The sequence below is a fragment of the Halichoerus grypus genome, chromosome 8, assembly GCF_964656455.1.
Source record: "Halichoerus grypus chromosome 8, mHalGry1.hap1.1, whole genome shotgun sequence".
Taxonomy (NCBI): Eukaryota; Metazoa; Chordata; class Mammalia; order Carnivora; family Phocidae; genus Halichoerus; species Halichoerus grypus.
Window position 1 is genome coordinate 30,287,353 of NC_135719.1, and position 24,070 is coordinate 30,311,422.

Consider the following 24,070-nt stretch of genomic DNA (forward strand, 5'->3'; position numbering starts at 1 on the left):
AAGAAACAATCTGGGAGTTTCAGAGGGGAGGGGTGTGGGCAGAGGGGGTAATAGGGTGATGGGTATTGAGGAGGGCACTTACTGTGATGAGCACTGGGTGTTATACTTAACTAATGAATCACTGAACACTACATAAAAAAACTAATCAGGTACTGTACAGTGGCTAACGGAACATAAAAAAAAAAAACGTAAAGTGGACTGGATTTTAAAGCAAATACAGGTAAATTACTAGATATATACAAGAACTTTAAAAGGAGTCTTTAGCTCAAATTTAAAACAAACATTCCTGGGGCACCTGGATGGCTCAGTTGGCAAGTGTCTGTCTTCTGCTCAGGTCATGATCTCAGGTTCCTGGTATTGAGCCCCACATCAGGCTCCCTACTCAGCCAGGGAGTCTGCTTCTCCCACTCTCTGCTCATGCTCTCTCTCTATCTCTCTCAAATAAATAAACAAATAAAATCTTAAATACAATAAAACAAACATACAGGACTGGAATCCTCAGAATTTTCTAGTGTCTTGAAAATCTCCATTTTCTCTTTATCTGTCCTGAGGCATTCATTTGATCAACAAGATCACTTTGATCTAAAAGATCTTTATCACTAATGACCTCTCCTGATACTTTTACTTCCCTTTCATAAACCTAGATTTTAATAATTCCATTAATTCCTTAAGGTCTAAAATTTTCTTAGATTAATTTAATCGAGACTGACCACCTTGGAAATGATTTTTGTGGATGATCAACTTTTCCAGTTCTCTTTTAGCATCTGCTCTTTCCTCATTTTTCTGATCCATAGTATTTGCTGTGATGAGATGATACACAACAACTGGCTTTGACTGTCCAATTCTATGAGATCTATCCTGAGCTTGAAGATCAAAGTGGGGGTTCCAATCACTATCATCAATGATAACTGTATTTGCTGCAGTCAAATTAATGCCCAAATCACCAGTTCATGTACAATCAAAAAAGATAAAGAGAAAATGGAGATTTTCAAGATAACTAGAAAATTCTGAGGATTCCAGTCTTGAATGTTTGTTTTAAATTTGAGCTAAAAACCGTCTTTTAAAGTTCTTGTTTGCATCCAGTAATTTACCTGTATAGGTTTTATTTATTTTTTAAAATTTTATTTTATTTTATAATGTTATGTTAGTAACCATACAATACATCATTAGTTTTTGATGTGGTGACCCACAATTCATTGTTTTCGTATAACACCCAGTGCTCCATGCTGTACGTGCCCTCCTTAATAACCATCACTAGGCTAACCCAACCCCCCCCCCACTCCTCTAAAATTGTGTTTGTTTCTCGGAGTCCATAGTCTCTCATGGTTCGTCTCCCCCTCCGATTTCACCCCCTTCCTTTTTCCCTTCCTTCTCCTAATGTCCTCCATGCTATTCCTTATGTTCCACAAATAAGTGAAACAATATGATAAGTGACTTTCTCTGCTTAACTTATTTCACTTAGCATAATCTCCTCCAGTCCCATCCATGTGGATGTAAAAGTTGGGTATTCATCCTTTCTGATGGCTGAGTAATATTCCATTGTACATATGGACTACATCTTCTTTTTTTTTTTTAAATGTTTTATTTATTTATTCATGAGAGTCAGAGAAAGAGAGAGAGAGAGAGGCAGAGGCAGAGGGAGAAGCAGGCTCCCCGCCTAGCAGGGAGCCCGATGCGGGACTCGATCCCAGGACCCTGGGATCATGACCTGAGCCGAAGGCAGACGCTTAACCATCTGAGCCAACCAGGCGCCCCTGGACCACATCTTCTTTATCCATTCATCTCTTGAAGGGCATCTCAGCTCTTTCCACAGTTTGGCTATTGTGGACATTGCTGCTATGAACACTGGGGTGCATTGGCCCTTCTTTTCACTACATCTGTGTCTTTGGGGTAAATACCCAGCAGTTCAATTGCTGGGTCATGGGGTGGCTCTATTTTTAATTTTTTGGGAACCTCCACACTGTTTTCCAAAGTGGCTATACCAACTTGTAATCCCACCAGCAGTGTAAGAGGGTTCCCCCTTCTCCACAGCCTCTCCAACATTTAGGTTTTAAAATCCAGATTATCCACTTTACTTTTGTGATTATGCATATTTTTTTCTCTCTCTGAATAATCCATGGATCAATCAAGCCTGCTAAACTTGATTTTTTTTTTTTTGAGAGAGAGAGAGAAAGAGAGCATGAGCAGAGGGCAGAGCAGAGAAAGAGGTAGAGAGAGAATCTTAAGTAGGATCTAGACCTAGCACAGAACCCAAGGCAGGGCTCAATCTCACAATCCTGACATCATTACTTGAGCGAAAATCAAGAGTTGGAGGCTTAACCAACTGAGTCACCCAGATGCCCCGAACTTGAAATTTCTAAAATGACAGTAATCCACTAAAATATCCAACATTCTTGTCATTTAAAAAAAAAAAAAGGCAGAAACTTGACCTCTGGCTTTTAGTTCTGGCAGCATTGGATGCAGAAATAAGATGGAAATAAGAATTTCCCAGAATTTGTTACAAAATCTTCGTCAATCTTAAACTCTTGTGTGATCTGGTCTATAGGATACTCAGTCAAATATGGATGATTACAGCATTTATGAAGGAGCATCATTATATTCTGCACCTTCAGATTAACTTCAGATTGTACAGGGATGTTCATTTCCACAACAGCCCTTTCTCAGTCTACTTCTGGCCACATTTGACTGGTCAATTTTTCCAGTTCACTAGGGAAATCATCTATTTTGCTATAATTTATTGACTTTCTAGTTTGCCATCTTGGTCATGCCATGGTACTTAGTTAACTGTTCCTTTTTCACTGGATTCAAGTGTGTTTGCAATTGCACCATTCACAATGGCTGTATAAAAGAGTTGTTTCTTTGAAAGTGGTGCATAAATGACTATTTCTCATTTAGGAGGAATTTTAAAAGCAACATCAGATTTTAGTCACTTAGGTAAAAAAGATGTTAGAATCTGGTGCAGCATGTGCAAACACTCTGTTCTCTTTATTTACCAATAATATCTTCTGCAGTTTCAGAAAGACTAGTGATATCATACCAAGATTCAAAGCTTTTCAAGTCACCGAATACATCTGGCAACAAAAAGTTTAGTGATGGCCAAAGTTCTGAAAAATTGTTTTACAAGGGAGTCCCAGGCAAAAGAAGTTTGTTATCTGCATTGAATCATTTTAACTACCTGATCAGATGGCACTTCATATTCTTAATCCAGTGTCCTTCATCTACTATTAAGTATTTCCAATAACTGTTGTAAAGTCTTTTGGTGTCTCATGGCTATTTCAAATGAAGTAATTACCACAGGATGAATATTCAGTGTCCCTTTTTACTTTTGAATATTCTTTACACAATTTTCAACGTTCCTGCTGGGTCCCATGAAATAATTTAGTAGGAATGTCTGGTGTAAATCTTTACAATTCAGCCATCTATTTAGGAAGTGTAGACAAAGGACCACAGACAAGAAAAGGTCCTTGTAGTCCTCTCTGAATCATTAATGCAATTGTAGCAATACACTGAACTGTCTTTCCCAATCCCATTTCATCTGCTAAAATGCCATTAATTCCGTTTTCCCAAAGTATCCTAAGCCATTCCATGCCTTCCACTTGGTACCATTGCATCACTCTTTTTGGGAAGTGTTCTGCTTGTTGAAATGGTACTCGCTGTTCATGACAATTCCAAACTGGGATGAAAAACAATTTAGTATTCTGCCTAACCATTTGAGGCAATCTATATTTAATTATACTATTTGAATCTTCGTTTTTCTGAAGGTCTTTTATACAGAAAAGGACCTTTTATAGAGATTAAAAAAGAACCTTTCGTTCTCGTTCTTTATTTATTTATTTATTTATTTATTTATTTAGCCATGGACAAAATTTCCTCTTTTGCCATTACCTCTGAAATATTGTATGATTCATCTTCTCTTCCTCTCTACTTTCTCATAACTGGATTGTATCCACCTGCATCAATGGAATTTTTACCCTTAGTAACTTTTAAATATTCTTTTTTTTTTTTTTTTTTATTTGAGAGAGAGAGTGAGAGAGAGAGAGAGCACAAGAGGGAGGAGTGGGAGAGGGAGAAGCAGACTCCCTGCCGAGCCCGATGCGGGACTCGATCCCGGGACTCCAGGATCATGACCTGAGCCGAAGGCAGTCGCTTAACCAACTGAGCCACCCAGGCGCCCCTACCCTTAGTAACTTTTAAAGATTATTTTTATCTCTCCAATTCATCTTTCTTCTTCTGTTCCTCTAGTTGTTGCTGTTCCATTTAGTCAATAAAAAGTTGGAGTAGATCTTGCTTTTTATGTTGAAGTCTACAGTACTGAATGTCCACAGGCTCTCTATCCCATGACATGGGAGTCTTTTCTATCATCCTTTGTTCTCTCTCAAACCTAGCAGCCTCAAGCTCTTCCTCCTCCAGCATGGCTTGGGTAATCACTGCAGTCTGCAGTTATTCAATCATATGTGGGGCTAGACCCACTGCTGCTTGCAGGCCACTGTGCCAGCATGGCTGGACACGCAGCGTGGAACCAGTCCTCTCTCAGAATCTGTACCACTGCACTCTAAGTCTCACAGCTGCTGCCTGCCCAGCCTTCCTTGCCAAATCCCCAGCCAGGGAAAAATACATGTAACAAATAAGTTCTTTTTTTTTGTTGCATATTTTTTTTATTTTTTTATATTATGTTAATCACCATATATTACATCATTAGTTTTTGATGTAGTGTTCCATGATTCATCGTTTGCGTATAACACCCAGTGCTCCATTCAATACATGCCCTCTTTAATACCCATCACCAGGCTACCTCATCCCCACACCCCCATCCCCTCTAGAAACCCTCAGTTTCTTTCTCAGAGTCCATAATCTCTCCTGGTTCGTCTCCCCCTCCAATTCCCCCCCCTTCATTTTTCCCTTCCTACTATCTTCTTCTTTTTTTTTTTTTTTTAACATATAATGTATTATTTGTTTCAGAGGCACAGGTCTGTGATTCAACAGTCTTATACAATTCACAACACTCACCATAGCACATACCCTCCCCAGTGTCTATCACCCAGACATCCCATCCCTCCACCCCCCATCAATCCAGCAACCCTCAGGTTGTTTCCTGAGATTAAGAATTCCTCATATCAGTGAGATCATATGATACATGTCTTTCTCTGATTGACTTATTTCGCTCAGCATAAACCCTCAAGTTCCATCTACGTTGTTGCAAATGGCAAGATTTCATTCCTTTTGATGGCTGCATAATATTCCATCGTATATATATACCAGATCTTCTTTATCCATTCATCTGTTGATGGACATCGTGGCTCTTTCCAGAGTTCGGCTATTGTGGACATTGCTGCTATAAACATCAGAGAGCACGTACCCCTTGGGATCACTACATTTGTATCTTTGGGGTAAATACACAGTAGTATACTTGCTAGGTCGTATGGTAGCTCTATTTTCAACTTTTTGAGGAACCTCCAGATTGTTTTCCAGAGTGGCTGCACCAGTTTGCATTCCCACCAACAGTGTAGGAGGGTTCCCCTTTCTCCTCATCCCCGCCAACATCTGTCATTTCCTGACCTGTTAATTTTAGCCATTCTGACTGGTGTGAGGTGGTATGTCATTGAGGTTTTGATTTGGATTTCCCTGATGCTGAGCGATGTTGAGCACTTTTTCATGAGTCTGTTGGCCATTTGGATGTCTTCTTTGGAAAAATGTCTGTTCATGTCTTCTGCCCATTTCTTGATTGGATCATTTATTCTTTGGGTGTTGAGTTTAATAAGTTAAAGGCCCCTACTATTATCGTATTGTTGTTGATGTGTTTCTTTACTTTTGTTATTAATTGGCTTACATAATTGGCTGCTCCCATGTTAGGGGCATAGATATTTACAATTGTTAGATCTTCTTGTTGGATAGACCCTTTAAGTAGGATATAGTGTTCTTCTTCATCTCTTATTATAGTCTTTGGTGGGGCGCCTGGGTGGCTCAGTTGGTTAAGCGACTGCCTTCAGCTCGGGTCATGATCCTGGAGTCCTGGGATCGAGTCCCACATCGGGCTCCCTGCTCAGCAGGGAGTCTGCTTCTCCCTCTGACCCTCCTCCCTCTCATGCTCTCTGTCTCTCATTCCCTCTCTCGCAAATAAATAAAATCTTAAAAAAAAATTTATTATAGTCTTTGGTTTAAAATCTAATTTGTCTGATATAAGGATTGCCACCCCAGCTTTCTTTTGGTGTCCATTAGCATGGTAAATCACTTCCACCCCCTCACTTTCAATCTGGAGGTGTCTTTGGGTCTAAAATGAGTCTCTTTCAGGCAGTATATCAATGGGTCTTGTTTTTTTATCCAATCTGATAGCCTGTGTTTTTTGATTGGGGCATTTAGCCCATTTACATTCAGGGTAACTATTGAAAGATATGAATTTAGTGTCATTGTATTGCCTGTAAGGTGACTGTTACTATATATTATCTGTGTTCCTTTCTGGCCTATGTTGCTTTTAGGCTCTGTCTTTGCTTAGAGGACCCCTTTTAAGATTTCTTGTAGGGCTGGTTTTGTGCTTGCAAAATCCTTTAGTTTTTGTTTGTCCTGGAAGCTTTTTATCTCTCCTTCTATTTGCAATGACAGCCTAGCTAGATATAGTATTCTTGGCTGCATATTTTTCCTGTTTAGTGCTCTGAATATATCATGGCAGTCCTTTCTGGTCTGCCGAGTCTCTGTGGATAGGTCTGTTGCCAATCTAATGTTTCTTCCATTGTAGGTTACAGATCTCTTCTCCCGAGTTGCTTTCAGGATTTTCTCTTTGTCTCTGAGACTCGTAAGTTTTACTAGTAGATGTTGGGGTGTTGACATTTTTTTATTGATTATGAGGGGGGTTTTCTGTGCCTTCTGGATTTTGATGCCTCTTTCCTTCCCCAAATTATGGAAGTTCTCTGATATAATTTGTTCCAATATACCTTCTGCCCCTCTCTCTCTTTCTTCTTCTTCTGGGATCCCAAATATTCTAATATAGTTTAGTCTTATGGTATCACTTATCTCTCAAATTCTGCCCTCGTGATACAGTAGTTGTTTATCTCTCTTTTTCTCAGCTTCTTTATTTTCCATCATTTGGTCTTCTATATCACTGATTCCCTCTTCTGCCTCATTTATCCTAGCAGTTAGAGCCTCCATTTTTTATTGCATCTCACTTTTTGATTTCGACTTTGTTAGATTTTAGTTCCTTTATTTCTCCAGAAAGTGTTTCTCTAATATCTTCCATGCTTTTTTCAAATCCAGCTAATATCTTTATACTCGTCATTCTGAACTCTAGTTCCGACATCTTACTAATGTCCATATTGATTAGGTCCCTGGCAGTCGGTACTGCCTCTTGTTCTTTTTTTTGAGGTGATTTTTTCTGTCTTGTCATTTTGTCCAGAGGAGAATAGATGAATGAGAGAACAAAATGCTAACAGGGTAACAACAACCCCAGAAAAATGTACACTAAACAAATCAGAAGAGACCTGAGACCAGAGAAAAAGAAAGGGAAGGAAAGAAAGAAAGAAAGAAAAAAAAGAACAAGAAGATTAAAAAAAGAATATGATCAAATATTGTCAGGCTGGTACATAGATCAGTGCTACACACTAGATTTTGCACGTATTTTGGTCTGTTAGAAGAAACTGCCTCCCAAAATTTTAAAGAAAGAAAAGCTTATATATGTACAAAAATGACTGTAAAGATGAAAATTATAGAAGATTTTATAAAAGGAATTGATAAGATAAGAAGGTGGTTGAAAAAAGAAAGGAGAAATTTAAAGAAAAAGGGCGTGATTGTGATCAGGCAGGAGACTAGAACAAAGCTATACACTAGAGATTTAGGGTATATTTTGTCTATTAGAAGAAACTGTATCCCAAAATTTCAAAGAGAGAACAATTAATATATATACCAAAAATAACGTTAGCTACTATGAAGGGATAGAATATGACTCTAAAAATGAAAAATAAATAAGATTTTTAAAAAAGGGATTGGTAATGTGTTGGTTGAAAAAGGGAAAAAGAAAAATTTAAAAAAAAAGAAAAAGAAAATTAAAAAAAAAAAAAACTTTGAAAGACTAAAGAATTTGGGGGAAAAAGCCATGAATTCTATGTGCTGTATTTCCCTAGTGCTGGCGTTCTGCCGTTCTCATTGATCAGTAAACTTAGTCTTGGCTGGCTGTTCTTGCTGATTTTCTGGGTGAGGGGTCTGTTGCAGTGGTTCTCAAATGTCTTTGCCTGAGGCGGAATTGCCCTGTCCTTGCCAGGGGCCAGGCTAAGTAATCTGCTTGGGTTTGCTTTCGGTAGCATTTGTTCCCTGCAAGCTTTCCGTACAGATTTGGAGGACAAGAGTGAAAATGGCAGCCTCCCAATCTCTGCCCTGGAGGAGCCAGGAACTCGGGGCCCCACTCCTCAGTGAGCCCCCAGAGTAAAGCAGTCAATCACTCCTTTCTTCCCGGTCTCGGGCCGCACTCCGTGCTCACCCAGCCTGTGACTGAGCATTTCTATCTCTGGCACACGACCCCGTTTGGAGTCTCCAAACCCAGCAGATTCCTGCAGAGTGCTCACATGCCACTCCTCCTGGGGGAGGAAGGGGAGTCTCCCCAGATCTGCCACTTGTTCAGACCCTGCTTGAAGAGCAGTGGCTGACTGTGCCACAGATCATGGTTTATGGCAACCCCAAGCTGAGAGCCCACTCCGTGGCTCCGTCTTTGCAGCCGGCTTCCCTGCTCTAATACCTGGGAGCTCTGATGCACTTAGGCACCCCCGATCTTTCTGTGACCGCAAGGGTCCTGAGACCACACTGTCCCAGCAAGGGTTCCATCCCCTGCTTAGCCACTGGAGAGACATCCCTTAGCGGACCAGACTTCTAAAAGTTCCGGTTTTGTGCTCCACCACTCTATCACTTGCCAGTAGCGGCTGATGGAGGCTCCCTCCCCCCGCCGTCTATCTTCCCAAATATCACCTCTGATTCACTTCTCTGCACATCCTACCTTCCAGAAAGTGGTCACTTTTCTGTTCAGAGAGTTATTGCTATTCTTTTCTTCGATCTCCTGTTGAGTTCGTAAGTGTTCAGAATGGTTTGATCCTTATCTAGTGAATTCCCGGGATCAAACGAAATTTAGGTCTCCTACTCCTCCGCCATCTTGCTCCTCCCCTAACAAATAAGTTCTTATTAGAAATTTAACAAAGACCCATTTGTTTTAGTTTTATTGAGAATGAATGGATATATATCACTGCATGTTCTTTAAAGATTTTATTTTTAAGTAATCTCTACACCCAACATGGGGCTCGAACTCACAATCATGAGATCAATAGTTGAATGGTCTACTGACTGAGCCAGCCAGTTGCCCCTATCACTGTATAATTTTAATGCGTAGAGCATGATGGTTTGATTTACATATATCATGAAATGATAACCACAATAGGTTCAGCTAACATTCCATCTTCTCATATAGATACAATAAAAGGAAAAACTGAAGAAAAAAGAAGAAAAATTGTCCTTGTAATAAGATTTCTTAAGATTTACTCTAACAAATTTCCTATATATCCCACAGCAGTATTAGCTCCAGTCATTACGTTGTACATTGCACACCCATGGCATATTTATCTTGTAAAATAACAAAATTTAACTGAGTAAACTTTTTGTTTGAGTATAGTTTACACATGATGTTACATTATTTTCAGGTGTACAACATAGTGATTCAACAATTTTATAAATTATGCTGTGCTCACCAGTAGTGTAGCTATCATCTGTCATCATAAAACACCATTACAATATTATTGACTATATCCCCATACGTTTGTTCCATTATGTCCAATCTTGAACCAACCAATGAAATGTCTTATTTTGCTTTTTAAAGGTTAGGGACAGAGTTAGATTTACTCCTAGACTAAAATAAAAGGATTTACCCCTCCCCCTTAACAAAGACCTGGAGATAGAGATGAAGGTATTATCTTTCCAAGTCAATGCCTGAGTAAAGGAAAGGAAAAGAAGGAAAAGGAGTTTTATGTTCATTTGAATTTGAAGTCTTGATTCATCATCTTCAGTGGCAGCAGTCAATGCTGATATCAGTTACTTCTCATCCTCATTAACTTAATTTAGAGATCTCAAGGATCTTTTAGATTTGCAGCAATGTCTGTGGACTGGATTACTTGGTAAGGTGCTTTTCAATGGGTCACAAGACTATCTTCCTCTGATGATGTTTGAGAATACCAGTCACCAAGCTCTTGACTATGACTGTCAGATTCCTTTGAATAGGATTAAGAAAGGCTTCTTTAACCTGTTGATGACAGGCTTGATCATAAGATATTAGAGACTTATAGAAGCAGATTATACTTGCATAAGGCAGCAAGAAATCAGAATGTTGAATACTGGCAGAATTCCAAGAATTTCTAAGGTTTTTGTTAATGCTCCTGTGATTTGTCCAGTCAAGTGGGTGCCTCAATCATTGGATATAGGGAAAAGTACAATTCAAGTGGGAAACACATTTTTAATTTTTTTTTTTTTTTTTAACTGTGAGGCCATCTGCTTTCCAGGAAGGAAAGTCTATCCCATCTGGAAAATATATAACAACAAGAACATATTGAAAACCCATACAAAGTGGCAGTAAAATGAAGTCCAGCTACAGGTAATTAAAGGGCCAAGAAGGAAGTGTGAAGTCTCTAGGAACAAACAAACAGTTTTTCCAGGATTATGAATCAAACAGGTCAGACACTGCTGGTTGACTGTTTCTGCAATTTCATAGAAGTCTCTACACCAATGTCTATTCATAATCTGAGTCATCTTAAATGCACTATTGTAGATCAAGGAATGTAAAAAAAAAAAAAAAAAAACGTAAAAATATGGGGTTTTCCAGGGATCTAGGAAGAACCTGTGGCTGTCTTGATTCCCATTGTCCCAAGTGTTTCTTAGTTTACGTCATTGTTTGCCCACCTTTATTTCTGATTCAAAAGCAGACTGTTGTCATGTTACAAGGACATCAAGATGGCAAAAGTCTGACAATGAGGAGGAATTTCTTGCATAAGGACAATGGACTTTATCCATGTGTGTCACAGTCTTACAAATACAATATAGAGAAGACAGTATAATTTATTTAACAATGTTTTCCATGTATTTTACATGTCAAATAAGGTTAATTAGTTCAACAAATTATTTGGAATATTGAAGGTAAAAAAAATAAACAAACAAAAATTTAGAATTTGAGTTTGGGAAGTTTGTCAAAAATATCAAAAAGATTGGAGAGCCTGAGTGGCTCAGTGGGTTGGAGTGTTCTACTTCTTGATTTTGGCACATGTCATGATTTCAGGTATGTGTGATCAAGCCCCACATTGGGCTGGGTGCTTGGCATGGAGCCTTCTTTTTTTTTTTAATTTTTTATTGTTATGTTAATCACCATACATCATTAGTTTTTGATGTAGTGTTCCATGATTCATTGTGTATAACACCCAGTGCTCCATGCAGAACGTGCCCTCTTTAATACCCATCACCAGGCTAACCCATCCTCCCACCCCCATCCCCTCTAGAACCCTCAGTTTGTTTTTCAGAGTCCATCATCTCTCATGGTTCATCTCCCCCTCCAATTTTCCCCCCTTCATTCTTCCCCTCCTGCTATCTTCTTCTTATTATTTTTTTTTTTTCTTAACATATATTGCATTATTTGTTTCAGAGGTACAGATCTTTGATTCAACAGTCTTGCAAAATTCACAGCACTCACCATAGCACATACCCTCCCCAGTGTCTATCACCCACCCACCCCATCCCTCCCACCCCACCCCCTACTCCAGCAACCCTCAGTTTGTTTCCTGAGATTAAGAATTCCTCATATCAGTGAGATCATATGATACATGTCTTTCTCTGATTGATTGACTTATTTCGCTTAGCATAACACCCTCCAGTTCCATCCACGTCATTGCAAATGGCAAGATCTCATTCCGATTGATGGCTGCATAATATTCCATTGTATATATATACCACATCTTCTTTATCTATTCATCTGTCGATGGACATCTTGGCTCTTTCCACCATTTGGCTATTGTGGACATTGCTGCTATAAACATCGGGGTGCACGTACCCTTTCGGATCCCTACTTTTGTATCTTTGAGGTAAATACCCAGTAGTGCAATTGCTGGATCGTATGGTAGCTCTATTTTCAACTTTTTGAGGAACCTCCAAACTGTTTTCCAGAGTGGCTGCACCAGCTTGCATTCCCACCAACAGTGTAGGAGGGTTCCCCTTTCTGGCATGGAGCCTTCTTGAGATTCTCTCTCCCTCTCCCTCTGCCCTCCACCCTCCCTCCCTGTCTAAAAACAAATAAAAAAGATGAGGGTTTTTTTTTGTATTTTTTAAGGCATACACTTATTGTGATGAGCACCATGTATTGTATATAAGTGTTGAATCACTAAATTGTACACCTGAAACTGATATTTCATGGTATGTCAACTAACTGGAATTCAAATAAAAACTACATATGCCAACCTGATCAAAATTATAATGACATTTTTTTCAAAGTGCTGGGACAAACAATCCTGATATTTGTATGGAATCAGAAGAGACCCCAAATCACCAAGGAAATGTTGAAAAAGAAAACAAAGCTGGGGGCATCACGTTGCCTGATTTCAAGCTATATTACAAAGCAGTGATCACCAAGACAGCATGGTACTGGCACAAAAACAGACATACAGACCAATGGAACAGAATAGAGAACCCAGATGTGGACCCTCAACTCTATGGTCAAATAATCTTCGACAAAGCAGGAAAATCTATGCAATGGAAAAAAGACAGTCTCTTCAATAAATGGTGCTGGGAAAATTGGACAGCCACATGCAGAAGAATGAAACTCGACCATTCTCTAACACCATACACAAAGATAAATTCAAAATGGATGAAAGACCTCAATGTGAGGCAGGAATCCATCTAAATCTTAGAGGAGAACATAGGCAGTAATCTCTTTGACATCGGCCACAGCAACTTCTTCCAAGATACATCTCCAAAGGCAAGTAAAACAAAAACGAAAATGAACTTTTGGGACTTCATCAAGATAAAAAATCTTCTGCACAGCAAAGGAAACAGTCAACAAAACAAAGAGGCAACCCACAGAATGGGAGAAGATGTTTGCAAATGACACTACAGATAAAGGGCTGGAATCCAAGACCTATAAAGAACTTCTCAAACACAACACCCAAAAAACAAATAATCAAGTCAAAAAATGGGCAGAAGACATAAACAGACACTTCTGCAAAGAAGACACACAAATGGCTAACAGACACATGAAAAAATGTTCATCATCATTAGCCATCAGGGAAATTCAAATCAAAACCACAATGAGATACCAGCTTACACCAGTTAGAATGGCAAAAATTGACAAGGCAAGAAACAACAAATTTTGGAGAGGTTGTGGAGAAAGGGGAACCCTCTTCCACTGTTGGTGGGAATGCAAGTTGGTACAGCCACTTTGGAAAACAGTGTGGAGGTCCCTCAAAGAATTAAAAATAGAGCTACCCTGTGACCCAGCAATTGCACTACTGGGTATTTACCCCAAAGACACAGATGTAGTGAAAAGAAGGGCCATGTGCACCCCAATGTTCATAAGGACAATGTCCACAATAGCCAAACTGTGGAAAGAACCAAGATGCCCTTCAACAGATGAATGGATAAAGAAGATTTGGTCCATATATACAATGGAATATTACTCAGCCATCAGAAATACCCAACATTTACATCAACATGGATGGGACTTGAGGAGATTATGCTAAGTGAAATAAGTCAGGCAAAGAAAGTCAATAATCATATCATTTCACTTATTTGTGGAACATAAGGAATAGCATGGAGGACATTAGGAGAAGGAAGGGAAAAATGAAGGGGGGGAAATCGGAGGGAAAGATGAACCATGAGAGATTGGACTCTAAGAAACAAACTGAGGGTTTTAGGGGGAGGGTGGGGGGTATGCGTTATCCCAGTGATGGGTATTAAGGAGGGCACGTACTGCATGGAGCTCTAGGTTTTATACAAAAATAATGAATCATGGATCACTACATCAAAAATTAATGATATATTGTATGGTGACTAACATAACATAGTGAAATAAAATAACAAAACAAAACAAAACAGGGGCACCTGGGTAGCTCAGTTGTTAAGCATCTGCCTTCGGCTCAGGTCATGATCCCAGGGTCCTGGGATTGAGCCCTGCATCAGGCTCCCTGCTCCATGGGAAGCCTGCTTCTTCCTCTCCCACTCCCCCTGCTTGTGTTCCCTCTTTCGCTGTGTCTCTCTCTGTCAATTAAATAAATAAAATCTTTAATTAAAAAAATACATATAGTTATTATTTAAGCAAAACTAAAAAAATTTAAATAAAATTGTTTTAAAGTATTTTCCTAAATAGGATCACAGATAATCATGAAATGTAAAAAAAAAAAAAAAAAAAGGTAAAAAAAATCTTTCACTATCTGTTATCAAAATTAGACCAAAAGTAAAAAAAAAAAATCCTTTTAACAGAGAAACAACCAAATTCTCATTTTGCTTCAGCTCATTTTTTATATTAAAACTCATATTTTAGATAAATGTATTTTAATTTTAGACAGCTTGACTACACATTAAAATTTATTTTCAAAGTTTTATTTTCTATAAAACTTCTACAATTTTCTTTTTTACATTCTAATCTGGTCCTATGTTTTATTTTCTCTTTAAAGCAGCTTCATTTAAAAATAGAATTCCTTTTTTTTAACAACAATAAAAAAGGAGTCTCCACCATTCATACTTACCTGGCATATAGAGATGTTTCCCTTATTAGTAATAGGAGTTTCAATTATTGCATATGTTAATTTTTTTAACTTGTGAAACCCTAATTTCTAGTGAAAACTTAGTAATCAATTGTGAACTGTTGTATCTGCATTTTTATTTGCAAATTTATTAATACATTTTAAAATTTCTAGAAACATGCTTACACAGCAAAGGAAACAGTCAACAAAACTAAAAGACAACCTATAGAATGGGAGAAAATATTTACAAATATCTTATCAGGTAAAGGGCTAGTGTTGAAAACCTATAAAGAACTTATCGAACTCAACACCCAAAAACAAATCCAGTCAAGAAATGGGCAGAAGACATGAACAGATATTTCTCCAAAGAAGACATGTAATAGGCTAACAAACACATGAAAAAATGTTCAACATCACTTGGCATCAGGGAAATTCAAATCAAAACCACAATGAGATACCACCACACACCAGTCACAACTCAGGAAACAACAGATGTTGGCACTACAGCTACCCTATGACATAACAGTTGCACTACTGCAGAGAAAGGGGAAACCTCTCACAGTGTTGGTGAGAATGCAAAGTGATGCAGGCACTCTGGAAAACAGTATGGAGGTTCCTCAAATGTTAAAAATATAGCTACCTTATGAGCCAGCAACTGCACTATTAGGTATTTATCCAATTGGATAAATATTTATCAAAGGGCCAGATGCACCCCAATGTTTATAGCAGCAATGTCCAGAATAGCCTAACTATGGAAAGAGTCCAGATGTCCATCAACAGTTGAATGGATAAAGAAGATGTGGTATATATACACAATGGAATATTACTCAGCCATCACAAAGAATGAAATCTTGCCATTTCCAGTGACATGGATGGAACTAGAGGGTATTATACTAAGTGAAATTAGTCAGTCAGAGAAAGAGAAATACCATGTGATTTCACTCATATATGGAATTTAAGAAACAAAACAGATGAACACAAGGGAAGGGAAGGAAAATTAAAATAAGATGAAAACAGAAAGGAGGCAAACCATAAGAGACTCTTAACTATAGGAAACAAACTGATGACACCTTCTTTTCACTACATTCTAGTACTATACTGAACAATAGTGGTGAGAGTGGGAATCCCTGTCATGTTCCTGACCTTAAGGGAAAAGATCTCACTTTTTCCCCATTGAGAATGATATTTGCTGTGGGCTTTTCATAGATGGCTTTATGATATTGAGGTATGTTCCCTCTATCCCTATACTGTGAAGAGTTTTAATCAAGAAAGGATGCTGTAGGGGCGCCTGGGTGGCTCAGTCATTAAGCGTCTGCCTTCAGCTCAGGTCATGATCCCAGGGTCCTGGGATTGAGCCCCGCATTGGGCTCCCTGCTTGGGAGGAAGCTTGCTTCTCTCTCTCCCACTCCCCCTGCTTGTGTTCCCTCTCTCACTGTGTCTCCCTCTGTCAAATAAATAAATAAATAATTTTTTTAAAAAAAAGGATGCTGTATTTTGTCAAATGCTTTTTCTGCATCAATTGAGAGGATCACATGGTTGTCATCAGGGAAATACAAATCAAAACCACAATGAGATACCACCTTCACCAGTTGGAATGGCTAAAATTAACAAGACAGGGAACAACAAATGGAGGTGATGATGTGAAGAAAGGAGAACACTCTGACACTGTTGTGTGGAATGCAAGCTGGTACAGTCACTCTGGAAAACAGTATGGAGGTTCCTAAGGAAGTTAAAAATACAGCTACCCTATGACATAACAGTTGCACTACTGGGTATTTACCCCAAAGGTACAGATGTAGTTAAAAGAAGGGCCACCTGTATCCCAATGTAAAAAGCAGCAATGTCCACAATAGCCAAACTGTGGAAGGAGCCAAAATGTCCTTCAACAGATAAATGGACAAAGAAGATGTGGTTCACATATACAATGGAATATTACTCAGCCATCAGAAAGGATGAATACCTACAATTTACATTGACATGGATGGAACTAGAGGGTATTATGCTAAGTGAAGTCAATCAGAGAAAGACAATTGTCATATGGTTTCACTCACCTGTGGAACATAAGAAATAGCACAGAGGATCATAGGGGAAGGGAGGGAAAACTGAATGGAAAGAAGTCATAGAGGGAACCAAACCATGAGACTCTTGACTCCAGGAAACAAACTGAGGGTTCTGGAAAGGGCGATGGGTGGGGGGATGGGGTAAGTGGGTTATGGGCATTAAGGATGGCATGTGATGTAATTTGCACTGGGTGTTATACGCAAATAATGAATCATTGAACACTACACAAAAAACTAATGATGTACTAATTGAATTTAAATTTTAAAAAATGGATTGTTTCAGGAATGATGGCTTTCCCTTAGGGAAAAACAAGATGTCTTGTCATGCAGATTACTTCATTTTTGGAGAGGAGGAATGGAGATTCCCTATGTGGCAGACTCATCAGCACTGATTGAAAAATTCCCAGCTGACCAGTTTAAGATTACATTTCTAGGGGAGGTTGAAATTGCAATTCGATTATGTATTAAGGTTCAGATTTGCAACTCGATCTAAGTGACAACATTTTGGGCTTCTGTGTGTGTGTGTGTGTGTGTGTGTGTGTGTTTTAACCATCTTATAACTGGCAGTTTGTACCTCTTAACCACCTCCTTACGATTTGCCCTCCCTCAGCTCCTCACTTCTGATAACCATAAGTCTGATCTCTTTTACAATTCATTTGCTGTTTTGGTTTATTTGTTTTTTTTAAATTCCACATATAAGTGAGACCATATAGTATTTGTTTTTCTCTCTCTTAACTTGTTTCACTCAGCATAATGCCTTCAAGTTTCATCCATGTTGCTGCAAATGACAGGATATCCTTGTTATTTTTATGGCTGAAAAATATTCCATTATATATATATATATCACATTTATTTATCAATTCATCCATCAATGAACACTTAGGTTGTTTACACATCTTGTTTATTGTAAATAATGCTGCTAATAAGCATGGTGGTGCAGATATCTTTTCATATTAGTGTTTTTGTTTCCTTTGCATATATTCTCAGTGTGAAATTGCTGGGGCATACGTAGTTTTTTGAGGATCCTCAGTACAGTTTTCCACAGTGGCTGTACCAATTTACAATCCAACCAACATTGCATAATGGTTCTCTTACCTCCACATTAATGTGAGCATTTGTCATCTTTTGTCTTTTGGATAATGGCCATTCTAAAAAGTATGAGCTTATATCTCAGTGTGATTTTTAAAAATATTTTATTTATTTGACAGAGAGAGACATAGCGAGAGACAACACAAGCAGGGGGAGTGGGAGAGGGAGAAGCAGGCTTTCCGCCGAGCAGGGAGCCCGATGTGGGGCTCGATCCCAGGACCCTGAGATCATGACCCGAGCCAAAGGCAGACGCTTAACGACTGAGCCACCCAGGCGCCCCTATCTCAGTGTGATTTTAATTTGCATTTCCTTAATGACTACTGATGTTGAGTGTATTTTCGTGTACTTTTTTGGGCTTTCATATATCTTCTTTGGAGAAACATTTGTTTAGATCTTTGCCCATTTTTAAATTGGGTTATTTGTTGTTGTTCTTACTACTGAATTCTATGAGTCATTTATATATTTTAGGCGTGAACCTCTTGTCAGGTGTTTGGTGTGCAATTTTTTTTTCCCACTCTGTAGTTTTGTTTTGTTTTTTTCACATTGTTCATGGTTTCTTTTGCTGTGCAGAAGCTTTGTAGCTTTATTTAGTCCCACTTGTTTAGTGTTTTGTTTTGTTTTTGCTTCTGCTTTAGGTGTCATCCAAAAAATTATTACTCAGACCCAACTTAAAGAGTTTTTATTTCTATGTTTTCTTATAGGATTTGCATGGTTTTGGGTCTTATGATTAAGGTTTTCATCTATTTCAAGTTAATATTTTGAGTGGTGTAAGATGGATCCAATTTTATTCTTTTATGTGTGACTATCCAATTATCTCAGCACCATTTATTAAAGATGAGGTCTTTTCTCCATTGAATATACCTGGCTCTCTGTTGAAATATTAGTTGGCTGTGTATGCTTGGGTTTGTTTCTTGAACATGGGATCCCTTTCCATTTATTCCTCTCTTTCAATTTCTTTTATCAATGTCGTAGTTTTCACTGTAGAGATGTTGCAACTTCTTAGTTGACTTTATTTCTAAGTATTTTACTCTTTTTGATTCTTTTGTAAATGGTATTAATTTCTTTTTACTAGAAAATTTGTTGTGAATGTCTAAAAATCCTACTGATTTATTTTAATTTTGTATCCTGTAACATTACTGAATTCATTAATTATGTCTAACAATTTAAGCTGCATCTTTAGGATTTTCTATATATAAAACAATGTCACTGCAAATAAAGACAATTTTACTTCTTCCTCTCTGATTCTGATATTTTTTTTTTTCTTTTGTGGCTTCTGTGGCTAGAACTTAAAATACTACATTGAGTAGGATTTCTTTTTTCTTATCTTTCTTCTGTGGTTAAAATTTCTAGTACTATAATAGAATAGATGTTGTGACAGTTTCTTGTTCCTGATCTCAGAGGAAAAGTTTCACCCTTTCACCATTGAGTATTATATTAGCTGAGGCCTTGTCATATATGACCTTTATTACATGGAGCTGTGTTCTTTCTATGCCTAATTTCTGAAGAGTTTTTATCATGAATGAATATTAAATTTTGTCAAATTCTTTTTCTGTGTCTATTGAGGCAGTAATATACTTATTTTTCCTTCCATTCTGTTAATGTGATGTATCGCATTATTTTATATGGATGTGTTGAACCAGGCTTGCATCCCAGGGATAAATTCTACTTGATCATAGTAAATGATTTTTTAAATATGCTGCTGAATTAGGTTTGCTAGGGATGCCTGGGTGACTCAGTCAGTTAAGCATCTGCCTTCAGCTCAGGTCTTTATCCTGGGGTCCTGGGATGGAGTCCCACATCAGGCTCCCTGCTGCTTCTCCCTCTGCCTCTGCCTATCTCTCTCTCTGTATCTCACAAATAAATAAATAAAATCTTTTTTAAAAAATAATTAGGTTTGCTAATGTTTTTATTTTTTTTATTTTATTATGTTATGTTAGTCACCATACAATACATCATTAGTTTTTGATGTGGTGATCCACGATCCATTGTTTTCATATAACACCTAGTGCTCCATGCAGTATGTGCCCTCCTTAATACCCATCACCGGGCTAACCCATCCCCCCACCCCCTCCCCTCTAAAACCCTCAGTTTGTTTCTCAGAGTCCATAGTCTCTCATGGTTCCTTTCTCCCTCCGATTCCCGCCCCCCCTTCATTTTTCCCTTCCTACTCCTAAGGTCCTCCATGCTATTCCATATGTTCCACAATAAGTGAAACCATATGATAAATGACTTTCTCTGTTTGACTTATTTCACTTAGCATAATCTCCTCCAGTCCCACCCATGTGGATGTAAATTTGGGTATTCATCCTTTCTGATGGCTGAGTAATATTCCATTGTATATATAGACCACATCTTCTTTATCCATTCATCTGTTGAAGGGCATCTCAGCTCTTTCCACAGTTTGGCTATTGCAGACATTGCTGCTATGAATGTTGGGGTGCATATGGCCCTTCTTTTTACTACATTTGTATCTTTGGGGTAAATACTCAGGAGTGCAATTGTTGGGTCATAAGGTAGCTCTATTTTTAATTTTTTGAGGAACCTCCACACTGTTTTCCAGGTGGGTTTGCTAATATTTTTAAAGAAGTTTTGCATCTATAATCATCAGGGATATTGGCCTCTTCCCTTTTCTAGTAAGATTATTTTCTGGTTTGATATCAGGATAATTCTGGCCTTATAAAATGAATTTAGGAAGGTTTCCCTCCTCTTCTAATTTTTGGAAGAGTTTGAGAAAGGTTGGTGTCAATTCTTCCTTAAGTATTTGGTAAAATTTACCAGTAAAGCCATTTGATCCTGCATTTTATTTTCATTGAGATACTTTTAATTACTGATTTAATGTCTTTACTGGCAATTGATCTCTTCAGATTGTCTATTTTTATTCAATTTTGATAAGTGGTATGTTTCTATGATCTTTAAAAAATATTCTAGGTTGTCCAGTTTGTTAGTATACTTGTTCATAGTAGTCTTTATCCTCTGAATTTTTGTGGTATCATTTGTAATGTCTCCCTTTTCATTTATAATTTCATTGCTTTGGTTCCTTTTTCTTTCTTATTTGGTTAACTTAGTTATTGGTTTGTCAATTTTATCATTTTAAAGAAACAACCATTGATTTAGTTAATCTTTTCTATTGTTTTTCTGTTCTTTTATTTATTTATCCTCTAATCTTTATTATTTTCTTTCTTTTGCTAACTTTAGGCTCAGGTTTTGTTTTGTATTTTTTTTTATAATTCCTTAAATCATAGACTTAGGATGTTTATTTGGGATTTTTCTAGCTTCTTACTATGAAAATTTATTGCTATGAACTTCTCTGTTAGAACTAGTTTTGTTATATCCCTTAAGTTCTGCTATGATATGTTTTTTTTGTTTGTTTGTCTGAAACTTTTTTATTTCCCCTTTATTTCTTCTTTGATCTATTGGTTGTTCAAAAGACTATTGTTTAATTTCCATGTGTTTTAGTTTTTATTTTCCATTTTCTCCCTTCTTTATTTCTAGTTTTATGCCATTGTGATCAGAGAAAATACTTCACATGATTTGAATCTTCATGAATTGTCTAAGAATTGTTTTGTTACTTAACATAAGTTCTATTCTAGGAAATGTTTCATGTACACTTGAGAAAAATGTATGTGCTGCAGTTCTTGGATAGAATGTTCTGTACATGTATGTTCACTCCATTTATTCTACACTGCTTTCAAATCTGTTGTCTCATTGTTTGTCTGGGTAATCTATTCATTGTTGAGAGTGGGATTTTAAAGTCTCCAACAATTATTGTATTACTGTTTATTTCTTCTTTTAGCTCTGTTTTTGCTTTATATATTTAGCTACATTAATGTTGAGTGCATAAATATTTTTATGTCTGTTATTTTTATATTTTAATTTTACTTTTTATTAATTTTTTACCTAAATTCTACTTAATTAGCATATAGTGTAATATTAGATTCAGGAGTAGAACTTAGTGAATCATTACTTAAATATAACCTCCAGAGCTCATCATAACAAGTGTCCTTCTTAATAACCATCACCCATTTAGCCCATCACCCACCAACCTCCCTCCATCAATCCTCACTTTGTTCTCTATCATTAAGAGTCTCAGGGTTTGTTTTCCTGTTTTTTTTTTCCTCACCGTATGTTCATCTGTTTTGTTTCTTAAATTCCACATATGAGTGAAATCAAAGAATATTTGTCTTTCTCTAACTTACTTCGCTTAACATAATACCCTCTAGTTCCATCCACTTCACTGCAAATGGGAACATTTCCTTCTTTTTGATAGCTGAGTAATATTCCATTGTATATATATACCACATCTTCTTTATCCATTCATCACTCAATGGACATTTGGGCTGTTTCCATATTTTGGCTATCATTGATAATGCTACTATAAACATTGTGGTGCATGTGCCCCTTTGAATCTGTATTTTTGTATCTTTGGGTAAATATTTAGTACTGCAACTGCTAGGTCGCAGGGTAGCTTATTTTTACCTATCTGAGGAACCTCAATACTGTTTTTCAGAGTGGCTGCACCACTTTGCATTCATACCAACAGTGTAAGTTGGTATGAATCCTCTTTCTCTGCAGCCTTGCCAACATCTGTTGTTTCCTGTGTTGTTAATTTTAGTCATTCTGACAGGTGTACAGTGGTATCTCATTGTGGTTTTGACTTGTATTTCCCTGATGGTAAGTGATGTTGAACATCTTTTCATATGTCTGTTACCCAATTATATGTCTTCCTTGGAAAAATGTCTATTTATGTCTTCTGCCATTTCTTCACTGAAATATTTGTTTTTTTCGGGGGTGTTGAGTTTGATAGGTTCTTTATATATTTTGGATACCAGCACTTTATCAGATATGTAATTTGCAAATATCTTCTCCCATCCCATAGGCTGACTTTAGTTTTGTTAATTGTTTCCTTCACTATGCAGAAGTTTTTCATCTTGATGAAGTCCCAATGTTCATTTTTGCTTTTGTTTCCCTTTCCTAGAGTGATGTGTCTAGTAATAAGTTGCTATAACCAAAGTGAAAGATGTTGCTTCCTGTGTTCTCCTCTGGATTTTGATGGTTTCCTACCTCAAATTGTCCTCCATCCATTTTGAAATTATTTTTGCATATGGTGTAGGAAAGTGGTCCAGTTTCATTCTTCTGCATGTTTCTGTCCAGTTTTCCCAACACCATTTGTTGAACATGCTGTCTTTTTTTTTTTCCATTAGATACTCTTTCCTGTTTTGTCAAAGAGTAGTTTACCATATAGTGGTGGTTTTCTATCCTGTTCCATTGATCTGTGTCTGTTTTTGTGCCAGTACCATACTTTCTTGATGACTATAGCTTTATAATAGAGATTGAAGTCCAGAATTGTGATGGCTCCAATTCTGTTTTTCTTTTAGAGGATGCTTCAGCTCTTCAGGGTCTTTAGTAGTTCCATGCAAATTTTAGGACTGTTTGTTCTAACTCTGTGAAAAAATGATGGTGATGTTTTGATAAGGAGTGTGTTGAATGTTTACATTGTTTTGGGGAGTATAGACATTTAAACAATGTGTGTTCTTCCAATCCATGAACATGGGCCATTTTTCCATTTCTTTGTGTCTTCTTCAATTTCTTACTTAGATGTTCTATAGTTTTCAGAGTACAGATTGTTTACATCTTTGGTTAAGTTTATTCCTAGATATCTTATTGGTTTTGGTGCAATTGTAAATGGGATCAATTCCTTTATTTCTTTTTCTGCTGCTTCATTATTTGTGGACAAACGCAACATATTTCTGTACATTGATTTTATATCCTGGGACTTCGCTGGATGAATGTGTTAGTTCTAGCAACTTTTTGGTTGGATCTTTCAGGTGTTCTACATAGAGTACCATGTCCGCAAATAGTGAAGGTTTGACTTCCTTGCCAATTTGGATGACTTTTATTTCGTTTTTTTATTGAATGCTGAGGCTAAGACTTCCAGTATTTTTTAAATATTTTATTTATTTATTTATTTGAGAGAGAGAGAGAGATCACAAACAGGGGAGAGGCAGAGGGAGAGGGAGAAGCAGACTCCCTGCTGAGCAGGGAGCCTGATGTGGGGCTCGATCCCAGGATCCTGGGATTACAACCTGACCTGAAGGCAGATGCTTAATGAACTGAGCCATCCAGGCGCCCATAAGACTTCCAGTATTATGTTAAATAGCAATGATGAGAATGGATATTACTGTTTTG

The 24,070-nt window shown here is 37.5% G+C and overlaps 1 pseudogene; it reads right to left on the minus strand.

Annotated features, from left to right (window-relative positions):
• Window positions 1-461: 461 nt before the first annotated feature.
• Window positions 462-23,730, minus strand: LOC118548043 (lymphoid-specific helicase-like; annotated as a pseudogene).
• Between the last annotated feature and the right edge of the window lie 340 nt (window positions 23,731-24,070).